A 24,206-nucleotide genomic window follows, 5' to 3' on the forward strand; every position below is an offset into this window, starting at 1 on the left:
TTAAGATATAAAGGTAACAATTAGTGCGTTATTCAATACTTTCTGTAAGATATAAAGGCAATGATTAGTACGTTATTCAATACAGTGCCTCGTAAACACTATCATGGGGATGAGCATTTTGAACAATTTAGAGTTGTTGGAGAACTTTATGTAGAACACTCGGTACGTTATTCAATACAATAGTGGCTTGTAAACACCGTCAGGGTCAATAGTTTGAACAACCCAAAGATGTTAGAGAACTTTATGTAGCAATAATCACGACATTATTCAATGTATTGCCTTGTAAATGCCATCAGGATCAACGTTTTGAAAAATCCAGGGATGTTGAAGAACTTTATATAGGGGCAGTCTTTGTAGAGAGTCTTTTACCAAAAGCTGAAGGAGAAAGTATCATAATTAGCAAGATATCATAAACCCATGATTAATAAGATATCCTAAGATATTTACAAAAATCTAGTGCAATGCACACTAATTTGACAAGGAGGTCTTTCGCTGCATCAGAGACGAAAGGCCTGGGAGGAAATTTCAAATCAACTTGGACAATCGTGCACAAAAATTTAGTCTATTACATTCATTTGAATCCATTTCAGGATTCAAAATAATCAAACTAAGAATCCAATTTGAAATCTGTAGATCTTCTATACTAAGGAAAGTTTCATAAGGCAAACCTTTTGTAAGTGTTTGAATGCTTCTTAGCTTCAAAAGGAGGAAACCCATAAAGAAACTTATAACACAAAACTACCAAGTTCCAAATGTTTGCCCCAATATCATGCTCCTTGTTCTTTGTTGTCACTGATCTTCACATATGCAATTTATCTTTTAAGTTGTATAGTTTTTCAAAAAAATAAAAAAAATTATCACGCACTTTGTAATAAAGAGGTGTCTATTTAAATGTTATTTATTTGTTATATATTTTTAAATATAAATAAAACGTTGCCGACGAAGTTATCGTTCGAGCAGCGTTGGATGCTCTCGATCACCGCTGCTCCGATCAACAGGTGATAAATAATTGCAGGACTCACCGCACTCCCGACATTCAACGAAGGGCCGGGGAGGTGGTGTGTTCGCAAAACGATTTTGCACTTACCACCAGACGTGAGATGTCCACTTTTTAATAATTGTGGGACTCGCCCCTCTGAAACCACTTACCGCTGCTATCCCCCTCGCAAAGCGCTTCTACCCTCCCCCATCAATCGCACCATTTTGTCATACCACCACCATTTCTGCCAAATTGATCTCCACTATATGTCCTGATAATTGAACTATTTGATTGTTAAATTATTAAATCCTTGAATCCTTCTCGCCAACGTCTTGATTGTCAGTTAATGATGCACTAATAATGGCTATTCAAATAACGACTATACAAACTCATTTCATTTCTAAATTTGAATTCATTCCTATCAAGTGCATTGTTCTTCAGTTCACTCATGATCGCTAGAGTACTCAGTGACACCAAATCTTTGAGTTAAGACTTCTGTGATCCATAATAATTATAACGACATCTTTCGGAAAAAATCACATGAGAGGGATTCTCGTCAATGCGTTTCGAGCCAACAAGTGTGGTTCATCTTGTCTTGAAGATGAATGACACTCGTCGGTTCGAAATGCGTCGACGAGAATATCTCTTATGTGATATTTTTTGAAAGATGTTGTTATAACACCAAATCTCCAGATTGCAACAAATAACCAGTTTTACCAGTCGTTAGTTCATCGGGTATTCTCGTTCAAACATTCTCTGTTCTTTCCATTTTCAAAATGGCCAGTCAAAAGGGCAAATCTAAGGTTACCATTGAAAGCCCAATCTTACTTCCCGTGTCTAATTTAGACAAATTCCCTTTGGTTGATACTCAATTTAAAATCATAGATACCCATTGTGAATTTGCCCTGTGTGAGCTACATAATTGGGCGCTTCTACCCTCCCCCATCAATCACACCATTTTGTCATACTGCCATCATTTCTGCCAAATTGATCTCCACTATATGTCCTGATAATTGAACTATTTGACCGTTAAATTATTAAATCCCTTTCGCCAACGTCCTGATTGTGAGTTAATGATTCACTAATAATCACTATTCAAATAACGACTATTCAAACTCATTTCTAAATTTGAATTCATTCCCATCAAGTGCGTTGTTTTTCAGTTCACTAATGATCGCTAGAGTACTCAATAACACCAAATATCTAGATTGCAACAAATAACCAGTTTTACGAGTCGTCAGTTCACCGGGTATTCTCTTTCAAACATTCTCTGTTCTTTTTATTTTCAAAATGGCCAGTGAAAAGGGCAAATATAAGGTTACCATTGAAAGCCTAATCCTACTTCCCGTGTCTAATTTAGACTAATTCCCTTTGGTTGATACTCAATTTAAAATCATAGACCCATTGTGAATTTGACCTATATGAGCTACATAATTGGGCATTTCAGAAGTTTGAAGATGCCAACGATGAATTCAATTTCTAGGAATCTCTGTTACCCCAATTCATTTTCCCCCAAACTCATTATTTCCCTGAATTCGTGCTCTGATGTGAAAGCCGTGACTTACCATGTCAAAGAGCCATAGTTACCCGAAATAATGAGATTTTGTTTTCCATAAACCCAGAATCAATTTGCCAGACTTTGTAGATAAACCCTCAAAATTTTCTTCATCCTTTTTCAGTTGATTCCCTTATGGAAATTATAAAAAACTTACCTTTCAACAACGAGCTCATATTTTTGAGTCATTTTTACCTAAAAATTCAGAATTGCCTCGAACCAATCCACCATATTCCTATGTTATCTTTCTAGAAATGTCCATACATGTTATCTCTATGGTCTGTTGTCTTTTAGGTTACCAAAATTATCAAAGGGCTAATGAGGTAATTCTAGGATTTTTGTCAGTGTTTTCATCTAGTAAAAAACCTTAATCCTATTTAATTTTAACCAGTTTATATCAAATAATCATCCATGAACAATTTTTAAAATTCAGTGTTGAAGGATCTTTTAAGCATCAATCAATATTGATATATTTATTCTTGTACCACCAATCAGAAAGATTCAAAATTCCACTGCAAAAGCTTGATTCATAGGGAAGACCACAGTCTGTCATCCATTGAACTTCTTTGGTCAGGAAAAGATTAGAAGAGTATTCTTTCAGTGATTTTGTGGATCAATTTTTATCCGTCTTTCTGTCTCCTTAGTAGTCATGCGTCTCAAGAATATCAATAGAAATCAAAAGAATTTTACATCTCAGTGAACAATCAAAAGTGGGAGATTGGTACCTTTATCAAAATTTTACAGAAATCAAAGTTTATGGTTGTGAATTGCCCCCATATAAACTGCCAGTTTTCGTGCCCATGAAGATTTTCTCTAGAGTTTATTAGATAGATGATGAACATGGATGAAATTCATTTTGTGTCTAGGAAACAAAAGGCCCAATTTAAGTTGAAAGCACAAGTTGACCCATTCATAGTCAATACCAGAGTAGTAGAAAAGGAAGTTGGGAATTTATTGAGACAGATGAAATTCAAGCTAAGTTTCAGCTGACCTTATGACCCTTTAGGAGTAATTTTATCCATGAGAATTGAACAAAAGTCAACTCCTTATACTCACATATCAAAACCAAAAATTGAGTAGTATGCAAATAAAGAAGTATGGGGGGAAAATACTTTGCAATAGGTTGAGGAACAAATTTCTAACTAGACATCTCTAGAGACTCCAAGATTAAAGGAAAAAGAATTAAAAAGACCAAGTGAGAGTATGTCTCCTACAGGTTCGGGTTTTAGACTAACATAATTTAAAGTTTTTAAAAGGAGAAAAATAATGAATGTAGAAGAAGAATCATCGAAGATCAAAATCCAAAGAAATCTACTACAGTTATACTATCAAACGAGCCTGTGTATTCAATACATAAAGCTGAATAAACAAACCCTAACCCACCCTACTTCCTCTTCTTTAGGACAACAAAATATTTTCACAAGATTCATAGAAATGAAGCACTGAAGACTTTTACCTATTTTGAGTTTTTGAAACAATCTTCTACCACTCAAATCAGATTTTTGCCTGCATTTGACCCTGACAGAAGACAATTTCAATTGAAATTTCTTGAGCCAAATGTTACAATTCCTAAAAGTACAGAGAATTAACAAGACTTATATATTTTTTTTGATACAAAGCAGATTCATCCAATAGAACAAATTGATCTACATAAATAGGCAGGTGAGATGATTTATTCCTCCTTGACAAGTTCTGCCATGGAAACTTCAAAGTTGCAAGCTTCTCTAAACAATATCCATTCTTAGCTTAAGCTAGAAAATATGTCCTCATTAGTTAAAGATACAAGGATAAAAGGATTGGAAGATCTGGTAATCAAATTAGGATTAGATCCTAATGATGTTAATGCTGCTAAAGAAATTATTAAGAGAATAAATGCAGATATTCAAGCATTAAGAAAAAAAACTGAAATTACATACAATAGAGCATCCTCAAACTCAGCGAGTCATGCAATTAGAGAAACAAAAGGAAAATATGTTGCATATGATTGTTGAACAGAATATTCAAATTCAAAAGATGGAAGTAGATATGGAAAAACTCTTAAAAGAAAAGGTACAACAAATGAGCACAACGATTGCGACAATACAAACATAATCAATCAATGAAGAAGCTATTGAAAAGCTGTCAAAGGCTATGGGAGACTTGTGTTTAAGAAATGTTGAAATAAAGAAATTAAAGGGATTATTGCAAATAATGGAAGAGAATAAACTGAAGGCAAATAATGCATATATCTCAAAAGTGCAGAAGAATTTGAAGCTAACTAAACAATTTGAAAAGTACAAAGATAAATCAACCAGTGCACAAACATTATCTGAAGCAAAAGAGAAAATATGGATTGACATCAATTCAACCATTTCAGAGCTGTGGACATCTATCGAAATAAATTTTGAACAGTGACAAATGGCACACAAAGAAAAAGCTACCATAACAGAAATGAAAGAAGAGTTAGATCACAAAACAAGAGAAGCAATAAGGATCATCAAAGTGCTAAACTCAAAAAATATAGATGAACTTGAAAACAAATGAAATATATGAAGACTTGGGAATTGAAGACAGAACAGACACAACCCTAGAAGTTAGAAAGTATTAACAAAAATAATTTTAATGTTGTAGATGGAAAACAAATGGAAAAAATTAAAAGCTCAAATAAAGAAGTTCCGCATAAATTTTTCTATTCTCTAGCAAAAAGGACTTCCATCCCTAAGAGATTCTCCTGGTCAATTGATTTCACTAGAAAATTACTAGTACAAGTTACATGACATAGCAACATACAAATCAAAGTTTGCTAAAGTAAAGTGGATCATTAGTGGTAAAACGTTTATGGAAGGTTTAGATAATGATTTATTTATTTTTCATGAGGTCTATCATCTGTTTATCGCTAAGCCAAATTTTGAGAAGTGCACTGAAGTGGATGAAGCCTACAAGAGGGTATTTAAATTTTCATGTCTAGATGATGAAAAATGGGAAAGTTGAATTTCTTGAGTGAACTAAAAGCAAGATTTCAGGTAGCAACACAGAAAAGTAGGATCAAAATACAACCTTTCAAGTGTCTGTACAGTAAAAAAAAGAGCACAAAGAGTAGGGACAAATTTTAAGGCAACAGTTGCAAACAACATCCTCGAATAGTGTGTTGTTTCTACAAAATCAGTTTAAGAATTCCTAATTTGAATTGCATTAATTAGATATATCCAAATCATTTTGGATAGAACTTTATTTTTGTAAAAGATTGTATTAAGTTAGATATCTTTGAATTAAAATCTATATATACATTGTAATTCGAAGTAATAAGAGTTGAACCTTTGAGAGGGCCAAGAAACATCATTGTACTTTTCTAGAAGTTTTTAAAAATATTCATAGGATTTTGACTTCAGTTTTAACAACAATTGTGTTCATGTGAGTTTTTTTGGTATGTTCATTTATGTTTTTTCACAATATGTTCATGGTAACATAGGATTTAGGGTAAGGCTAAGTTAAGTATTAACTTCCCTGACAACCCACTACAAAGTTATAATTATCACTTGGATATAGCAGCCCTGTTGGTGAATCAACATCACATAGCGTAAGGTTGAGACAATTATGCACAAAAGGTCTGGGAATAACTAATTAAATAAGTTGTTTAAATTAGTACCTTTGCATCATTTAATTATTGCCTTCTATCATCTCTTGAATGTATATGTGTTGGCTGTAGAAATTTCTCTACACGCTTCTACTATATATGATAAATTAAGTATTCAGGATGAATGTTTAATTATCATATATCTTCTTCTTTCCTCTGTCATAATCAACTGAAGGATTATATGATGTTAATAATGAAAATCAACACTTTGAAAATCTCAGGAGTTTTTGGATTATTCAAGTGTAAATGGTTTGAATCATTGGTCATCCATTTAAATTAAATCCCTCACTTAGATGCTTTGGCATAGTTCTCTAGCGTAGAAATGTCTTCAAAGATACAACATCAAATTGGCGTCGTTGCCGGGGAACAAAGTTTGAAGTTCATTTTCCTTGGGACAACGATAAGACTTACCTCTTAATGGTGAATAAGAGGTTAGCAAGCTAAAATTCTTCACTTGACGACTTCATAAATTAAATCTGGCTTCATGCAGGCATACCAGATCTCACTCTGATCCTCAACTTTCCACTCCATTATCAGATCTAGAGAGACTTGTGCGAATTGCTTCCCTTAGACGTAGACTTGAAGCTTCTACTTCTCTTCTGCCCGAAACAATCTCACAGTTTCAACACTTTGAATCAATTCCTATCCCTGTTGAATTATCAGATTTACCACCTAAAGTCTTAGAACTTCTTTCTAAGGGAGTAGATCTACAATATTCTTTATTAGTTCATCAACTTGAATCCTTTGAGCTTCCTATCTCCCTTTCAGAATCATCTGATACAGAAGCAGAGCTTGAACTTCAGTTGCCTGAACTTAAACCTGGTGATTTTATATCCTTTGTCATACACACTTATCCTTCTACTTCTGCCAAGCCTGAAGAGGAACTTAAAATTTACACAAATCCTTTAGCTTTTGAAGATCAAAAAAATATTATTCCTGAAGTTCAAAAGTTAATTGTTCATCCTCAGTTTCCAAAGAAGCCTATAGTTTCAGACCAATCATATTCTAGTAAAGATTTATCTCCTAGACAAACAATTTTACCACAACAACAAATGGCTGGATTTAGACCAATTGTGACATCTCGGTATTCAGCACTAGCAGTTCCTCTAACAAATCAAATTCATTAGTGATATTCGAAACATCTACCCAGATTTCCCAGATTTAATGGAGAAACAAGACCATCAAGAAAGGATCATTTTTCTGTATTCCTTGACTTTGCAGATAATATGAACATAGAACATGAAAATGTTTATATGAGACCGTTTGTTCAATCATTAGAAGGAAATGTCAAGATTTGGTTCAGACAATTACGTGCAAATTCTATGAATTCATGGACATAATTAACAAATATCTTCATAAATCAATGGGGAATAAAAAATGATCCTGTTTATTATTTGACAGAATTTGAAGACCTAAGAAGGAATCCTGGTGAACTTGTTGCAGAATTCATTAAAATGTTTAATAAGATTTACAATAAGATGCCACAATATTGTAAAACTCTAGTTGTTACAGCTAAAGTTAGATTCTCTAAAGGATTCGATGATGATTTTGCTTTAATGTTAAGAGAAAGAAAAGATGAAACCTTAGCAGATATGCGAACTAATCAATTGAGGTAGAAGCTAATAGGGAAACATCAGGTAAATTGAAGGAAAAAGCAGAGAAAACAGTGATAAAATTGAAAGTTAAAGAAGAAAGCGGTTCATCATGAAAGATATAAAGAAGAGGAACACAAATTGAGGAGATTACTCCATTATTAATAAATTTGTCTAATCGAATTTCAAGGATGGAAATTCAACCAAGAGTAACGCAACAAATTGTAAATAGGCCTCTAGGACAATATAAAAGACCTTTTCAACCACAAATTTTAGAGAGAGAAAGACCAAACAATGATCAACAAATTTAACCTCCATTGATGATTGATGATCAGGACCCTAAAGAAGTAATACCAATTGTGACCAATGATATCAATTATTTTGTTGATCAACCATATGAAAATGATATTTTCCCTCTCAATCAAATTTATCCTCTTATTAAAAACAAAGAATATTTTGAAATTTCTAAATATAAAGTTTTTTTAGTTTTTTTTTTTTAATTTTATTTATTTATTTTTTATTTATTTATTTATTTTTTAACTGAGCTAAATAGAAGATATGACTTGAGACCTAGACAAGGCCCAGGTAGACCTGTAAAAAAGTTACCTTTGATGTCCCACAAGATAAAGCCACTAAAACTTCATTTGTTCAGCCTCAAAGCCAACCACAAGATCAATTAACTACAAAAAACCCTGTCACCTATTTTCAATGTGGAAAAAGAATTAGAAAGGGATAAAATTCCAATTCCTTTATTTGAACTTTCAAGAAATCTAGGTTATAAGCAAAAAATTTCCAAATGGATACAATTTTCAAGTGTAGACGCTGAAGGAGATGTGATTAGCCTACAAGATGAGAAACCATTTGTGGTTTTTGGTCCTAGTTTAGATATGATGGATGAAAATGTTCCACCCTTCTATGTCACATTAAAAGTTCATGATTTTCTTTTGTACAACTGTATGCTAGATTCTGGTGTTTCTCACAATTTAATGGCTAAAGTTATGGATACACTTCAGTTGCAAAACACTAGGCCCTATCATGATTTGTATACTTTTGATTAAAAAAGGTATCATGCTTGGGGTTAATCAATATTTAGTTGTCACGCTTGCTCATATTCCTGTAAAGAACATAGTAATGGATATAGTAGTAACAAATATCCCTCCTAAATTTGGTATGTTATTATCAATGGAGGTTGAATTTGTTGATCATTGTTTGGTCTTTCAACAAATTCAACCTCCATTGATGATTGATAATCACAACCCTAAAGAAGCAATACTAGTTCTGACCAATGATATCAATTATTTTGTTGATCAACTATTTGAAAATTCTATTGTCCCTCTCAATCAAATTTATCCTCCTATTAAAAATAAAGAATCTTATGAAATTTATAAATATCAAGTTTTTGTTTTTTTGTTTTTTGTTTTTTTTTTTTTTCGTTTTGTTTTTTTTGTTTTGTTTTGTTTTTTGTTTTTTTGTTTTTGTTTTTGTTTTTGTTTTTGTTTTGTCTTGTTTTTTGTTTTGTTTTTTTGTTTTTGTTTTTGTTTTTGTTTTTTTGTTTTTGTTTTTTTGTTTTTTGTTTTTTTGTTTTTTGTTTTTGTTTTTTTGTTTTTTGTTTTTTTGTTTTTTGTTTTTTTGTTTTTTTGTTTGTTTTTGTTTGTTTGTTTTTTTTTTTTTTCGAATTTCTTATTGCTGAGCTAAATAGAAGATATGATTTGAGACCTAGACAAGGCCCAAGTAGACCTATAAAAAAGGTTACCTTTGATGTCCCACAAGATAAAGCCACTAAAACTTCATTTGTTCAGCCTCAAAGCCAACCACAAGATCAATTAACTACAGAAAAACCTATGTCACATGTTTTCAATGTGGAAAAAGAATTTGAAAGGGTTAAAATTCCAATTCCTTTATCTAAACTTTCAAGAAATCTAGGTTATAAGCAACAAATTTCCAAATGGATACAAGTTTCAAGTGCAGAAGCTAAATGAGATGTGATTAGCCTACAAGATGAGAAACCTTTTGTGGTTTTTGGTCCTAGTTTAGATATGATGGATGAAAATGTTCCACCCTTCTATGTCACATTAAAAGTTCATGATTTTCTTTTGTACAACTGTATGCTAGATTCTGGTGCTTCTCACAATTTAATGGTTAAAGTTATGGATACGCTTCAGTTGCAAATCACTAGGCCCTATCGTAATTTGTAAACTTTTGATTAAAAAAAAAGTATCATGCTTGGGGTTAATCAAGTTGTCACCCTTGCTCAGATTCCTATAAAGAACATAGTAATGGATATAGTAGTAACAAATATCCCTCCTAAATTTGGTATGTTATTATCAATATCCTGTTGTGCTAAGCTTGGAAGAAGCTTACAAATGGATATGTCTTATGCTACCATCCCTGTTTATGGAGGAGAATATCTAAGATTGTATAGAGAAGTGAGGTTTATAAATACTATGCGTAATGATAATCAAACAATAAATCACCCAATATATGCCATCGATCAAGATTTAGGGTGTTTTATTTTGGCTGCAAATGATGAGTGTAATGCACCAAACAGAATTGAAGATACTATAAATGTTCCTTAGTCTTCAAAGAATGATGTATGGAAAATGTAATTTTATGGAGCCTTTTCTAGAGATGGAGATGGAGTTGAGATTGTTTTGATTTCACTTGAAAAGAAAAACATCACTCAATCTTTCAAGTTAGATTTTGAAGTTACTAATAATGTGGCAGAATATGAATCTTTAATATTGGGATTAGATTTGACTAAGAAGATGAAGGTGCAAAATTTGACAGGATTAGGTGATTCATAATGATAGCGAAACATGTTAGAAATATTTGTCAAATAAAACATTCTAGATTAAAGGCTTACATAAATGAGGTATGGCACTACGTGGAGAATTATTTTCAAGCTTTTAACATCTCAACTACTCCAAGAGAAATAACATACATGCAGATTCCTAGGGAGTTTCTGCAAGCACTTTCAAAACTCCAGATTCACTATAGCTGCAATATCAAATTGAAGTTAAGTACAAACATTCTATCCCTGATAACTTAAGACATGCAATTTTTGAGGATGATGAGAAATTAAAGGAATTTTTGTAAACTATGGAGGAGTTTTCTTGTTCACATATTGAAGAAGAAAATAATGATGTGATAAAAGAAAACGTTGGTGATCCAGATATAAATCTGAAACAAAAAATAGCTGATCATGATATTATACAGTTTCCTAATAATTACATTCCTAAAGGACTAGTTCCTCTTGAAAAATTGTTTGATCAAAATGATGTACCAAGATCTTCATTGTCAAATTCACAACAAGAAAATATACATGATTGCAATATTGGTACTACAAAAGAAGTAAGAAATATCAAAATCTCAACAATATTGCCACATGATATCAAAGATAAATATATCAATTTGTTCAAAGAATACAAAGATGTATTTGCATGGTCATATGAAGATTTGAAGACTTATGATACAACTATTATTGAGCACAAAATTCCTTTGAAACCAAGAGCTAAACCATTTCAACAAAAATTGAGAAGAATTAATCCTATCCTGTTGCCAATTATTGAGAAAGAAGTAAGGAAATTGCTAGATGCAAAAATCATTGTTCCTTTAAGATATTATAGGTTGATAGCTAATTTGGTTCCTGTTAGGAAAAAGAATGGAGAAATAAGACCGTGTGTTGATTTTAGAAACCTGAACATGTTGTCATTGAAATATAATTATCCACTGCCAAAAATGGATCAATTGCTTCAAAGAGTAACATGTTCTGACAAGATTTCAATGTTAGATGGTTTTTCTAGATACAATCAGATTTTAGTCAGTCAAGAAGACAAAGAAACGACAACTTTCACAACGCAATGGGGTACCTTCATGTATGTTAAAATAAATTTTGGTTTAATCAATGCTGGTGCAATATTTCAAAGAGCCATGAACTTGGCATTTGTTGGAAATGTAAATAAATTCATAGTAATTTACCTTGATGATTTAATTGTATTTTCAGAATCCGATGCAAAACATATCAAACACTTGAAGAAAGTTTTTCACAGATGCAAAAAATTTGGGATTTCTCATAATCCAAAAAAAAATAGTATTTGCCATGATGGAAGGGAAATTTCTAGGACATATAATTTCAAAGCAAGGAGTCACAATTTCCCCTAAAAGAGTCCCAACAATTTAGTTAATCAGCTTCCCCCGAACAAAGAAAGAAATTCAGTGATTTTTAGGGAAAACAATTTTTTTTAGAAGGTTCATACCGAATTACACTGAGATTATCAAGGATATCATTGACATGCTTAAGAAAAATCAAGAATTCAAATGGAGTGCACAAGCTAGATTTTTATTTTATCAGATTAAGAAAGCAATTTCAGAGGCACCAATGCTTTACAGTCTTGATTATTCAAATTTTTTTAGCTTTTTTTTTTTTTTTCTTTCGCTTCATACGCCACAATAACAACAGTTTTATTGCAGAAAAATGAAGACTATTATAAGAAGCCAATTGCTTTCTTTAGAAAAGTTATGAGGGATGAAAAACTGGGGTAGGACATACTTGAAAAATATAAATATTCTTTAGTTCAAGCCCTAAAATATTTTAGAATCAATGTAATGCTTTCTCCTATAATTGCTTATGAATGTAGTAAAAACAATGTTAACTCAACATTATATAGATGGGAAGAGGGGGATATGGATTGCTAAGATCCTGGAGTTTGATTTAGATATCAAACCAACAAAGTTGGTTAATGGACAAGGTCTAGCTAAACTATTGGTAGAATCAAATTGTAAAATTTTGGGCATCAATTCAATCATGCAGGTTTCAGATCCTTCACAGGAGAAGAATCCACAAGAACCTTCTTTTGCTTCAGAGGAGAAGAATACACAAGAACCTTCTCCCAACTCAGTACCTGTACCACTTCCTTTGCATATTGATGAATTTTTTTTATTATCAGATTGGTATAAAGACATTGTACATTTTCTGCGAGATTTTGAATATCCTCTTGAATTCACAAGGAATCAATGCAGATCTCTTAAACTCAAAGCAATGAAATATTGTATAGTAAATGCAAATCTATATTGGAAGGACCCATTGAACATTCTTTTATTGTGTTTGACTGAAAGTGAAACAGAAGGGGTGATTGAACAATTTCATGAAGGAGTGTGTGGAGGCCACTATGCTTGGAAAGAAACAACACACAAAATACTCATAGCATGATTTTATTGGCCAAAGTTGTTTGCACAAGTTGGTTCAAAGGTATGAAGTTGTATTCCTTGTCAGATTTTTGCAGGAAAACAAAGATTAGCTGCCCTCCCTCTTATTCTAGTTTCAGTTGAAGCTCCCTTCTTACAATGGGGACTAGAGCTTATTAGTGAAACAGGTGGATACTTACAACAACTAATTACTTCACAAAGTGGGTAGAGGATATTCCTGTAAGGAATGCAACTGATTCTGTGGTCATGAAATTTATTGAGGAAAACATTCTGTCTAGATTTGGTTGTCCAAGACAAATAGTTACATATAATCTTAAAGCTTTTAGTTCCATTAAAATGATTGAGTTTTGTCAAAAATATCAAATTTCATTACATCACTCTACACCTTATTATCCATAAGGGAATGGGCTAGCAAAATCATCAAACAAAAGTATGATTAAAGTCATCAAGAAAATTTTAGCAGATCATAAAAGAAACTGGGACAATCATTTGAAATATGCAGTATGGGAAAATAGAGTTTCACCCAAGAGGTCTACTGGTAAATCTCCTTTTCAACTTGTTTATGGAACATAAGTTATTTTCCCTACTCAATTAGCATTTCCAGTCATGAAACTTTTGCAGGATTCATATGAGGAGATTGATGATTTCTCAAAAAGGATAAATCAAATCATTGAACTAAATCAAGACAGAGAAGAAGTACAACACAAACTCCTACAATATCAAGACAAGATGAAAAGTTTGTTTGAAAGAAAAGCTAGAGAAAGAGATTTCAGACAAGGAGACTTGGTTCTAAGATGGGATGCAAGAAGAGAAGAAAAAGGAAAGCATGGAAAGTTTGACAATCTCTGGTTGGGACCTTTCAGTATTGCAAAAGTCAAAGGAAATAATACCTTCATTCTTCAGAATTTGGAGGGAGAATATTTCCCATTTCCAGTCAATGGGAAATATTTAAAGCACTATATCCAATACTGAGTGAGTTTTTTTTATAATCATTGTATATGTTCGGTTTCATTTATATTTCCAAGAGCAAGTATGATTTTTCTACAATAATGACTCCATAGCCCGAGGAGAAGGCACATGGATCTGCATGTTCTCTTCATCCCGTAGGGGGAATTAGTCCCCATATGGATTCGATGTTGTAACTTATTTTTACATATGCAATTTATCTTTTAAATTTTATAGTTAAAAAAAGAGTTTATTTTTGTCATGCACTTTGTAATAAAGACGAGCATATATTAAAATTCTGCTTTAAATTTTGATATATGCACAAATATTCTATTTAAATGTTTTTTTGTTAAATATAAATAAAGTGTCGCCGAAGAAGTTATTGTTCGAGCATCTTTGGACACTCTGGATCACCTTCACTCTGATCAACAGGTAATAAATAATTGCGGGACCCCCCACACTCCTGACTATTAACGAAGGGGGGGGGGGGGGTCTGCAAAATGGTTTTTCACTTACAACTCAATGTGACATATCCACTTTTTAAGAATTTTAGGACCCCTCTCTCTCTTAAACCACTTACCCCAACTACACCCCCCCAACCACAAACTGCTTCCACCCTCCACCATCACTCCTTCCATTTTGTCATACTGCCATCATTTTTGCCAAATTGACCTCCAATATATGTCCCGATAATTTAACTATTTGACCGTTAAATTATTAAATCCCTCCCTCCAATGTCCTGATTATCATTTAATGATGCACTAATAACGACTATTCGAATAACAACTATTCAAACTCATTTATAAATTCGAATTCATTCCTGTTGAGTGCATTGTTCTTTAGTTCGTTAATGATCGTCGGAGTACTCAGTGACACCAAATCTCCAGATAGCAGCGAATAACCAGTGTGAACAGTCACTAGTTCATTGAGTATTCTCTTTCAAATATTCTCTGTTCTTTTTATTTTTGATTTGGCCACTCAAAAGGGAAAATCTAAGGTTACCATTGAAAGCCCAATCCTACTTCCTGTGACTAATTTAGACGAGTTCCCTTTGGTCGATACTCAATTTAAAATCATAGAGACCCAGTGTGAATTTGACCTGTATGAGCTACATAATTGGGAATTTCATAAGTTTGAAGATGCCAACGATGAATTCAGTTTCAGGGAATCCCTGTTACCCCAATTCATTTTCTCCCAAACTCATAATTTCCCTAAATTCGTAAAATGGTGTGAAAGCCGCTACTTACAAAGTTAAAGAGCCATAGTTTCCCGAAATAATGATATTTTGTTTTTCATAACCCCAGAATCATTTTTTCAAGATTTGTAGATAAACCCTCAAAATTCTCTTCATCCTTTTTTCAGTTGATTCCCTTATGGCAATATATCAAAAACTTACCTTATAGTAGCGAGCTCATATTTTCGAGTCATTTTTACCTAAAAATTTAGAATTGCCTCGAACCAATCCACCATATTCCTCTGCTATCTTTCCAGAAATGTCCATACATGTTATCTTTATGGTCTGTTGTCTTTTAGGTTACCAAAATGATCAGTGGGTTGATGAAGTAATTCTAGGATTTTTGTTAGTGTTTTCATCTAGAAAAAAACCCTCAATCCTTTTTAATTTTAGCCAGTTTATATCAGTTATCATCCATGAACAATTTTTAAAATTCAGTGCTGAAGGATCTTTTAAGCATCAATCAATATTGGTATATTTATTCTTGTACCACCAGTCAGAAAGATTCAAAATCCCACTGCAAAAGCTTGATTCACAGGGAAGACCACAGTCTGTCATCCATTGGACTTCTTTGGTCAGGAAAAATTCAGAAGAGTATTCTTTTAGTGATTTTGTGGATCAATTTTTATACCTGTCATTGTGTCTCCTTAGCAATGATGTAGTTCCAAGAATATCTACAGAAATCAAAAGAATCTTGCATCTCAGTGAACAATCAAAAGTGGGAGATTGGTACCTTTATCAGAATTTTACAGAAATTAGAGTTTATGGTTGTGAATTGCCCCCATATAAACTACCAGTTTTCGTGCCCATGAGGATTTTTTCTCTAGAGTTCATTAGGCAAAGGATGAACATGGATGAAATTCATTTTGTGTCTAGGAAACAAAAGCCCAATTTAAGTTGAAAGCACAAGTTGGCCCATTCATAGTCAATACCAGAGCAACATAAAAGGAAGTTGGGAATTTATTGAGACAAATGAAATTCAAGCTAAGTTTCAGCTAGCCTTATGACCCTCTAGGAGTAATTTCATCCATGAGAATTGAACAAAAGTTAGCTCCTTATACTCACATATCAAAACCAGAAATTGAGTAGTATGAAAATCAAGAAGTATGGGAGGAAAATACTTTGCAAGAGGTTGAGGAACAAATTTCCAGTCAGATAACTCTAGAGAATCTAAGATTAAAGGAAAAATAATTAAAGAGACCAAGTGAGAGCATGTCTCTTACATGTTCAAGTTTTAGATTAAACAACTTGAAAAGTACATAGATGAATCAACCAGTACACAAACATTATTTGAAGCAAAAGAGAAAATATGGATTGACATCAATTCAACCATTTCTAGATGTGAACATCTATTGAAATAATTTGTGAACATGAACAACTGGTACAAAAAGAAAAATCATCCATAACAGAAATCAAATAAGAGATGGATCAAAAACTAGGAGAAGCAACAAGGATCATCAAAATGCTAAACTCAAAAACTAAATATGAACTTGAAGACTTGGGAATTGAAGACAAGACAAACACAATCATAGAAGTTATAAAGGTACTAACAAAAAGAAATTTAATGCTGCAACTGGAAAACAAATGCCAAAAGTTAGAATCTCAAATCAAGAAGTTTTCTTCCAACAAAAAGGACTCGCATCCCTAAGATAATCTCGTGTCCAATTGATTCCACTAGAAAATTACCAGTACAAGTTACATGACATAGCAACAGACAAATCAAAGTTTGCTAAGGTAAAAGGGATCATTAGTGGTAAAATTTTCTGGAAGGTTTGGAGAATGATTTATTTATTTTGCATGAGGTCCATCATTTGTTTATCACTAAGCCAACTTTTGAGAAGTACACTGAAGTGGATGAAGCCTAGAGGAGGGTAATTAATTTTTCATGTCTAGATGATGAAAAATGGGATAAGTTCCTCGAACTTCTTGAGTGAACTGAAAGCAGGATTTCAGGTAACAACACAGAAAAGAAGGAATAGAATGCAACCTTTCAAGTGTCAGTATAGTAAAAATAGGATGACAAAGAGCAGGAGTTGATTTTAAGGCAGCAGTTGCAAACAACATCCTTAAATAGTGTGTTGTTTCTACAGAATCAGTTTTTGAACTCCTATTTTGAATTGTATTAATTAGATATATCTAAATCATTTTGGATATTTTTTTTTTGTAAAATATTGTATTAAGTTAAATATTTTTGAATTACACTCTATATATACATTGTAATTCAAAGTAAGAAGGGTGAACCTTTTAGAGGGCCAAGAAACATCATTATACTTTTATGGAAGTTTTTGAAGATAATCAAAGGAATCTGACTTTAGTTTTAATAGTAATTGTGTTTGTTGTCTCTCCTAGAGACAACCTTGGATTGCTTACAAGATCAGTGCCTGGGCACATCTAAATTCAGTGTGTCTTATATGATCCTCAAGAAATTGAAGGCATCATATGCATCTTCTACACATAGTAATTACAAATATACAACTATACATATAACAACATGGGTTGGTTCCTTCATCCAAGGATATAAGCCATGTATTTATGGTATCCTTTCACATATACAACTCACAAGAATAAGGTAAAAACTAGTGGAGGCCGAGTAATCAAGGACTTACAGTTTAATCAGATTTTGCAGAATAATGAAAGAAGAGAAGGAGAATACTAGCTCATCACATAGAGCTTGAAACATCAAGAGTTCTATACTTATCTGAGCTAAAGATAGACAAGTGGATGTAAGAAGAGTGAATGCTATGATTTCAGGAAGCACACATTTAAAGATATAATCTCATACTTGCATACAGGCATATGTATTAACTAGTTAACACCAATGAATCTGTAAGAATATAAGAGATATTTCTGGCAGCTACAATTGCTTGAAATCAGAGAGGAAGTGTAAACATAATGGAAGTTTAACAAAGAAACAACATACTGTAATACTTGAACATGGGAATCACCACTGTTTCATTCATATTCAGAAAGATGTAGATCTGGAATCCATACAACTTCTGAAGCACATGCAATTTTTTCCTAGAATTCATAACCTTTCTTCAATGTTTCTTCCTCCCTTTTATAATGAGAGAGAGGGAAAGAAAATCAATTAAAGAAAATATCTTTCATGCTGAAGTTACAACTGTGTGTATGGATGGGTGTCTCAGCGTGAATCCTCTAATTATTATAGCAGGTAGATTCCTTTCTTGAAAGCAAAATAGAATAAAAATACAATGATCAAAACAACAAAACAAAATTAATCCATCGAAACTGAAATGATGGTTTCTGGAAATATATTCATGCCACTCTTCTTTGCTGGCCTTTGGTCCTAGCGTGTTCCTGCTAAGTCATGGTTAATCCTCTCTTGGCCGGTTCCTGGTCATTGTCTGCCTTAACTGCCAACCCATCATGCCCTTTTTCTCTCTATCTTGCACTATTGGTGCCTTGCTTAAGTGTGACATCAAAATCTCTCAGCCGTGGGCCCTTAAACACTAAAAATGGATGAAACAGGCGGGTGCTTTTAATTTTCCCCTTAGCCCCTATGCTTTCAGCCCCTTTTGTAACTTTCTGCATATGACTGAGGGCTGGAACCAAGGGCTTAGTCCTCTGAGCGCTAAGGCTCTCAACAACTGGGTGGGGGCCTTATTCCCTTTTTATCGCAATTGCAACCACGGAGAGGGAGACCCATTTACCTTTTTCCTTAGCACGAGCCGATAGTCCGAACACGAGATCTTTATGGAATATAGCCTATGGAACATCGCATCTGAGGGGGCCTTTTTCTTATCGCAATCACAACCGGGAAGGAGATTCAGCGGAAGAGAAAGCTTTACATTGCGCGATCGCTGATTGCATTGGGTGATGTCATTGCTGACATCATCACTACCATGTGTCACCCGGAAACAACCCCATTGGACCCCTGAAAACGCCAAAAACAAGTGACACATGTCCACCGCCATGTCATCATCTGTACTTGCCATGTCATCGTTGACGTCAACTGCCATGTCAGCTCAGTGGACCAATCAGAGGCTGCCACATGGCCCCATGGAGGAGAGAGAAAGAGGCCCGCCGAGCCCTTTTTTTTCATGCTTTCCTTTGTATTCGGTTTTCTCGGCCCCTTGGCGATGCACCGCTTTATTGTAATATCGATGGTTTGTAGGTATTTTTAAGTTGAAACCCCGTTGATCCGCCGATCGTCGATCACCGATGCCACATGGAGGAGAGAAAAAAGGGGCTGCTCGCCTTGGTTTTTTCAAGCATTTCCTTTGTTAAATTTTTCATCCCTTCCTCGAAACTTTAACATTGCATCACAATATCGATCCCCTGCGCATTTTTGGGACTTAAAAGCCGCCGATCGCCGATGAATATTGAGCCCTAATCCACCGACTGCCGATATGCAATATCGATGCTGACTGCCGATATGCAATATCGATGATCGACAGATCGCTATTTCTACTTCCACTAGTGATCCTTACTTGCTAGCAAGCCCGAATTGCGATTGTGATGAACCTGAAACCTCCAATTGCGATTTGTCTTCTACACTTAGTCATTTTTCTCTATCGACTGGGTTTTTCTAAAGTAATCTTCAAAATTCTTTATCTTCTGCTCTAGGAGTCCATTTTTGGACTTCCATATACTATTGGAAATATTTTTTTGAGCACTTGGTAATGGGGAGGGTTTGGTTAAGCTCTGATGACTTATAAATACAAATGGCTTTAATTTCACTGCTCTCGGGCAACCTTGACCAATTGAAACCCACAATGCAGTGAGTAAAAACATTGGCTCCAACTAGGGATAGTGCCTTGCTAGCAAGGTGCTGAGGACCTGTAGATCAATAGCCTTTCCTTCCATTGGGTGTGGAGTTATTCTTAAACAAAATATAATTATGTGAAAAGTACTTTTCTGAAAATAAAATGAAAAATTCAAATAACAATTTTAACGCACACACCAGATATTTACAATGAGCATGAGACATATATCTCTAATTCTGAAAATAAAATTTTAGGAACTGACCATTTACAGGCAGTTCCAACAGTTCACCATCCAAGTTTTCGAGCATGTAAGTGTTATTTCCCCTTTCTTCTACAATCTTGAAGGGGTCGAACCATAGTGGATCAAACTTCCCATGTTTTCCTTTGTCTTCTCGTCTGACATCCCACCTGAGAACTAAATCTCCTTGCTAAAGAGGTCTGTCCTTAGCCTTCTTGTCAAATAGAGATTTCATCCTTTGTTGGTAGTTTAATAGTTTGGCCTCCACCTGCTCTCTATTCTCGTGAAGCTCCACCAACAGATTTATTCTTCTAGTCAAGGCGCTAGGCTCTTCCTTGGCTTCTTGCAACAACTTAGCTACTAGCATTGCTAATTGGATAGGGAAGACAACAACCTTTCCATATACTATCTCAAAAGGAGATTTCCCAGTGGATATTTTGGGTGTTACATGGTTAGCCCATAAAGAAAAATTTAGTTGAGATTCCCAGTTCCTTTGATTTTCATTGATAGTCTTCTTTAGAACTCTCACCACAATTTTATTAGAAGCCTTAGCCAAGCCATTCCCTTGAGGGTAGTATTTAGTGGAGTGTCCAAAAATGATGTTGAATTTGTGTCAGAAGTTGGTGAACTTGGCAGATTTAAAGACCTGTGCATTATCAACGATGATTTTAAAAGGATACCCAAAGCGGGACAATATGTTCTCCTCCATGAATTTTATCACCACTGAATCAGTAGCATTCCTAGTTGGGATAGGCTCTACCCACTTGGTGAAATAGTCAGTGGCTGTTAAAATCCATTTGTGTTGGCCGCTAGAAGGTGGGTTGATTTCTACAATGAAGTCCAATCCTCACTGTCTAAAGGGCTCCTTTATATGCACAGGAATCAGGGGGAGAGGAGAAAAATTTTGTCTTTCAACAAACAATTGACATTTTTGGCATGACCCGACCTTAGAATAAACATCTCCAAACAACATGGGCCAATAAAATCCTGCCTTGAGGATTTTGTGTGTTGTTTCCTTCCAACTATAGTGCCCTTCACAAAATCCCCCATGAAATCCTCAATCACTTCATGGGTTTCCCCCTTAACCAAACACAACAGTAATACCCCCATCGGGTCCTTCCAGTAGAGCAGTTCGTTGGATATAATGTATTTTTGTGCCTGTAATCTCAAACTCTGGTATTTTGATCTATCCAGTCCCATTGGGCATCTTAGAAACAAGAGGTAATGAACAATGTTCTTATACTTGGGCGATCCCTCATACTTGGCATAGATGTTATGTTCATCCATTTTAATTCTACTCTATTCATCCTTTGGACTACCCTCCTCTGTGATCAAGCTTATCCCTAGAGCTTGGCAGTTGGATTTAGACAAAATCTTGGCCAACCCCTGGCCTTTGATGAGCTTGGTAGGCTTGATTTCTAGCTCATATTCCTGTATTTTAGCTATCCATCTGCCCCTCTTTCCTTCGCTGTCTCCCTGCACCAAAATGTCTTTGACTGCAGTCGTTGGGACAAACGTTGTGATTTCGGATTGCAGTACATACATATGGAATGAATTCAGCGCCTTGACTAGTGCATAAGCCTGTTTCTCCAATATATCATACTTCAGCTCAACGTCCCTTAGGAATTGGATGAAAAAGGCAATGGGCTGCTCGTAACCTTCTTTATTTTTCTGTATCAACACAACAACAATGGTATGTGGAGGGGCGAAAGAAAGTATGTGGAAGGGCATTAATAATCGGGGATGACTAGCACTGGGGCCTCAGCCAAAGGTTCTTTGATCCTTGTGAAAGAATCATAGGGGACAGAGCTCCAATTAACTTCGTTCTCCTTCTTAAGCATATTTGTGATACCTTTAGCTATCTAAACATAGTTGGGTATGAATCGCCTTAGTAAATTTATCCCCCTCAAAAAGGCTTGGACTTCTTTCTTGTTTCTGGGTAGGGGAATAAGGCTGATGGCTTTGACTCGTTCATGATCAATCTTTACTCCTTCATGTGCTACTATGTGTCCAAGCAGCTTCCCCTCACTTAGGGTGAACTGATATTTCTTCGAATTCGGAGAGAGGCCATACGTTCTGCACTTCTTGAAAGTGAGTTTTAAATGGAGGATATGCTCTTCATCAGTCTTAGAAAAGACTGTGATGTCGTCTAAGTAGACTACCACAAATTTATCTTGCTCGCCCACGAAATCTATGTCCATTTCTCTCTGAAATGTGGCCCCTGCATTTATCAACCTGAATGACATGCGTGCGTACATGAAGGTTCTCCACGGGGTGGTGAAAGTAGTCTTTCTCTGGTCTTCGGGGTGGACCGCCACTTGTTTATATCCTGAGAATTCATCCATCATGGACATCCTAGCTGCACCTACTACCTTCTGTAATATATTATCCATCTTGGGAAGAGGGTAGTTATCTTTTAGAGATGCCCTGTTTAAATTCCAGAAGTCCACGCATAGCCTTATCTCTCCGCTCTTTTTACAAACAGGGACTAGATTAGCTACCCACTCAGAGTATCTTAGAGGGACTATGATCTTGGCTTGCAACAACTTCCTTAACTCCTTTTCAATGAAGGGGAGTAAATGTGGGCTTATTTGTTTGAGTTTTTGTTTGCATGGCTTTATCCCACCCTTCAAAGGAATTTTATGCTGAATAATATTTGTATCAAACAATTTCAAATCATTATAAGACCAAGCAAATACATCTTTGTAAGTTTTGAATAGATCTAAATACCTTTGTCTGTATTGCAAGGGGATTTCTTTGGACAACTTGATCATCTGGGGTTCCTCCTTTGATCCAATGTTGCAGTCCTCTACTTTCTCATCCTTCTCTGGGGCCATTTTTTTGGACGCTATGTCATCTTTATTGAAAAGTCTTTCAAGTGGAACAAGTCCACGAGGGATGGTGTTCCCTTTTAGTTGCAATTTTTTTTGCCCAGCCACTATGTCTTTCCACAAAGTTGCTTTTTGTTCTGCTTCTTCTTCTTCTTGATCGATGGTGGAGTGGGAAAACTCCCCAACGAATTCTATGAATCTTTTGACATGCTCGTCATCTTCAAATACCTGCAAGTGTTTGAAATTATCAGGTATTGAAGGCTTGTGTCTGACTTCTATCTCATATCTGAGGAGTGGATTCTATGGGGGCTTGAAAGTGCTTGCATCTACTACAAGAGAGTCAGCCATCCTTTTTTCTTCCTTGGGAAAAAATTGGATGTTAAAGGCCAGGAAGAAATTGTCGATTAAGTCCCACACTTCATTTCGGTACGTCCTCAGCCTGGGGTGTTTGGCCTGGCATTGATTTCTGATTTGCCTTATGACCAATTTAGAATCTCCATAGACTGCTAGGCATTCGATATTCATCTTTTTTGCTGTTTGTAACCCCAGGAGAAATGCCTCATACTCTGCTACATTGTTGGTCGCCTCAAATTCAAGCTTGAATGAGAGGGGTATCATGCTTCCTTCCGGGGATACCAACAATATTCCAACTCCATTTCCCTCTTTTGAGTTTGCTCCATCGAAGTACAATTTCCATACTTCATTTTCATTTAAATGTTGGTATTTCAACTGCCTTGTTAGGTGCACTGATGCTTCTTCTAAGAATAGGCAGGTGATGTCACTGTCTTTCCCATGTACTGGGGAGTTTTCTGAGCCTTTAGTTGGGGTCACAGTTTTCACAAACTGAGATTCTCTGTACAACCTTATTTGTTCACCTCCAAAAGTCGGAATGGTTGCATAAGTCGGATGTAGCTTAATAGAGCCACCCACCTTGGAACCCCAAGATCTGGATAAGAGCATTCCAAAATGAGGAGGTATATCAGCCACCACTATATCCATTACCACACTTTTCACCGGGATCTGAGCCAAGTTTACCACCAGATCCTTTATCATGCCTAAGCACTTGACTCTCTTGGAGTCAAAGGAGTACAAGTCTTTGTATGGTCTGGTGATCTCCAAACCCAACTGTTCCATTACTGATAATGGCATGAGGTTGTGGGAAGCTCTTGAATCCAGCATGAAATTATGTAGCAAAAGGTCATGGATCACCAAAGTCACATAAAAAGGCACAGTAGAAGGATCCAACTCTTCCACATGCGGCCCAAAAATCACTGTTTGCCTTTCCTC

General features: G+C 35.0%; 1 pseudogene; it reads right to left on the bottom strand.

The window, feature by feature from the left end:
• Nucleotides 1-24,206, bottom strand: part of LOC149196658 (serine/threonine-protein kinase Aurora-2-like) — a 49,030-nt pseudogene continuing 24,824 nt past the window's right edge.

The sequence above is a fragment of the Pinus tabuliformis genome, chromosome 2_2 (genome assembly GCF_031772625.1).
Source record: "Pinus tabuliformis cultivar Carrire ecotype Pingquan chromosome 2_2, CPIR1, whole genome shotgun sequence".
Taxonomy (NCBI): Eukaryota; Viridiplantae; Streptophyta; class Pinopsida; order Pinales; family Pinaceae; genus Pinus; species Pinus tabuliformis.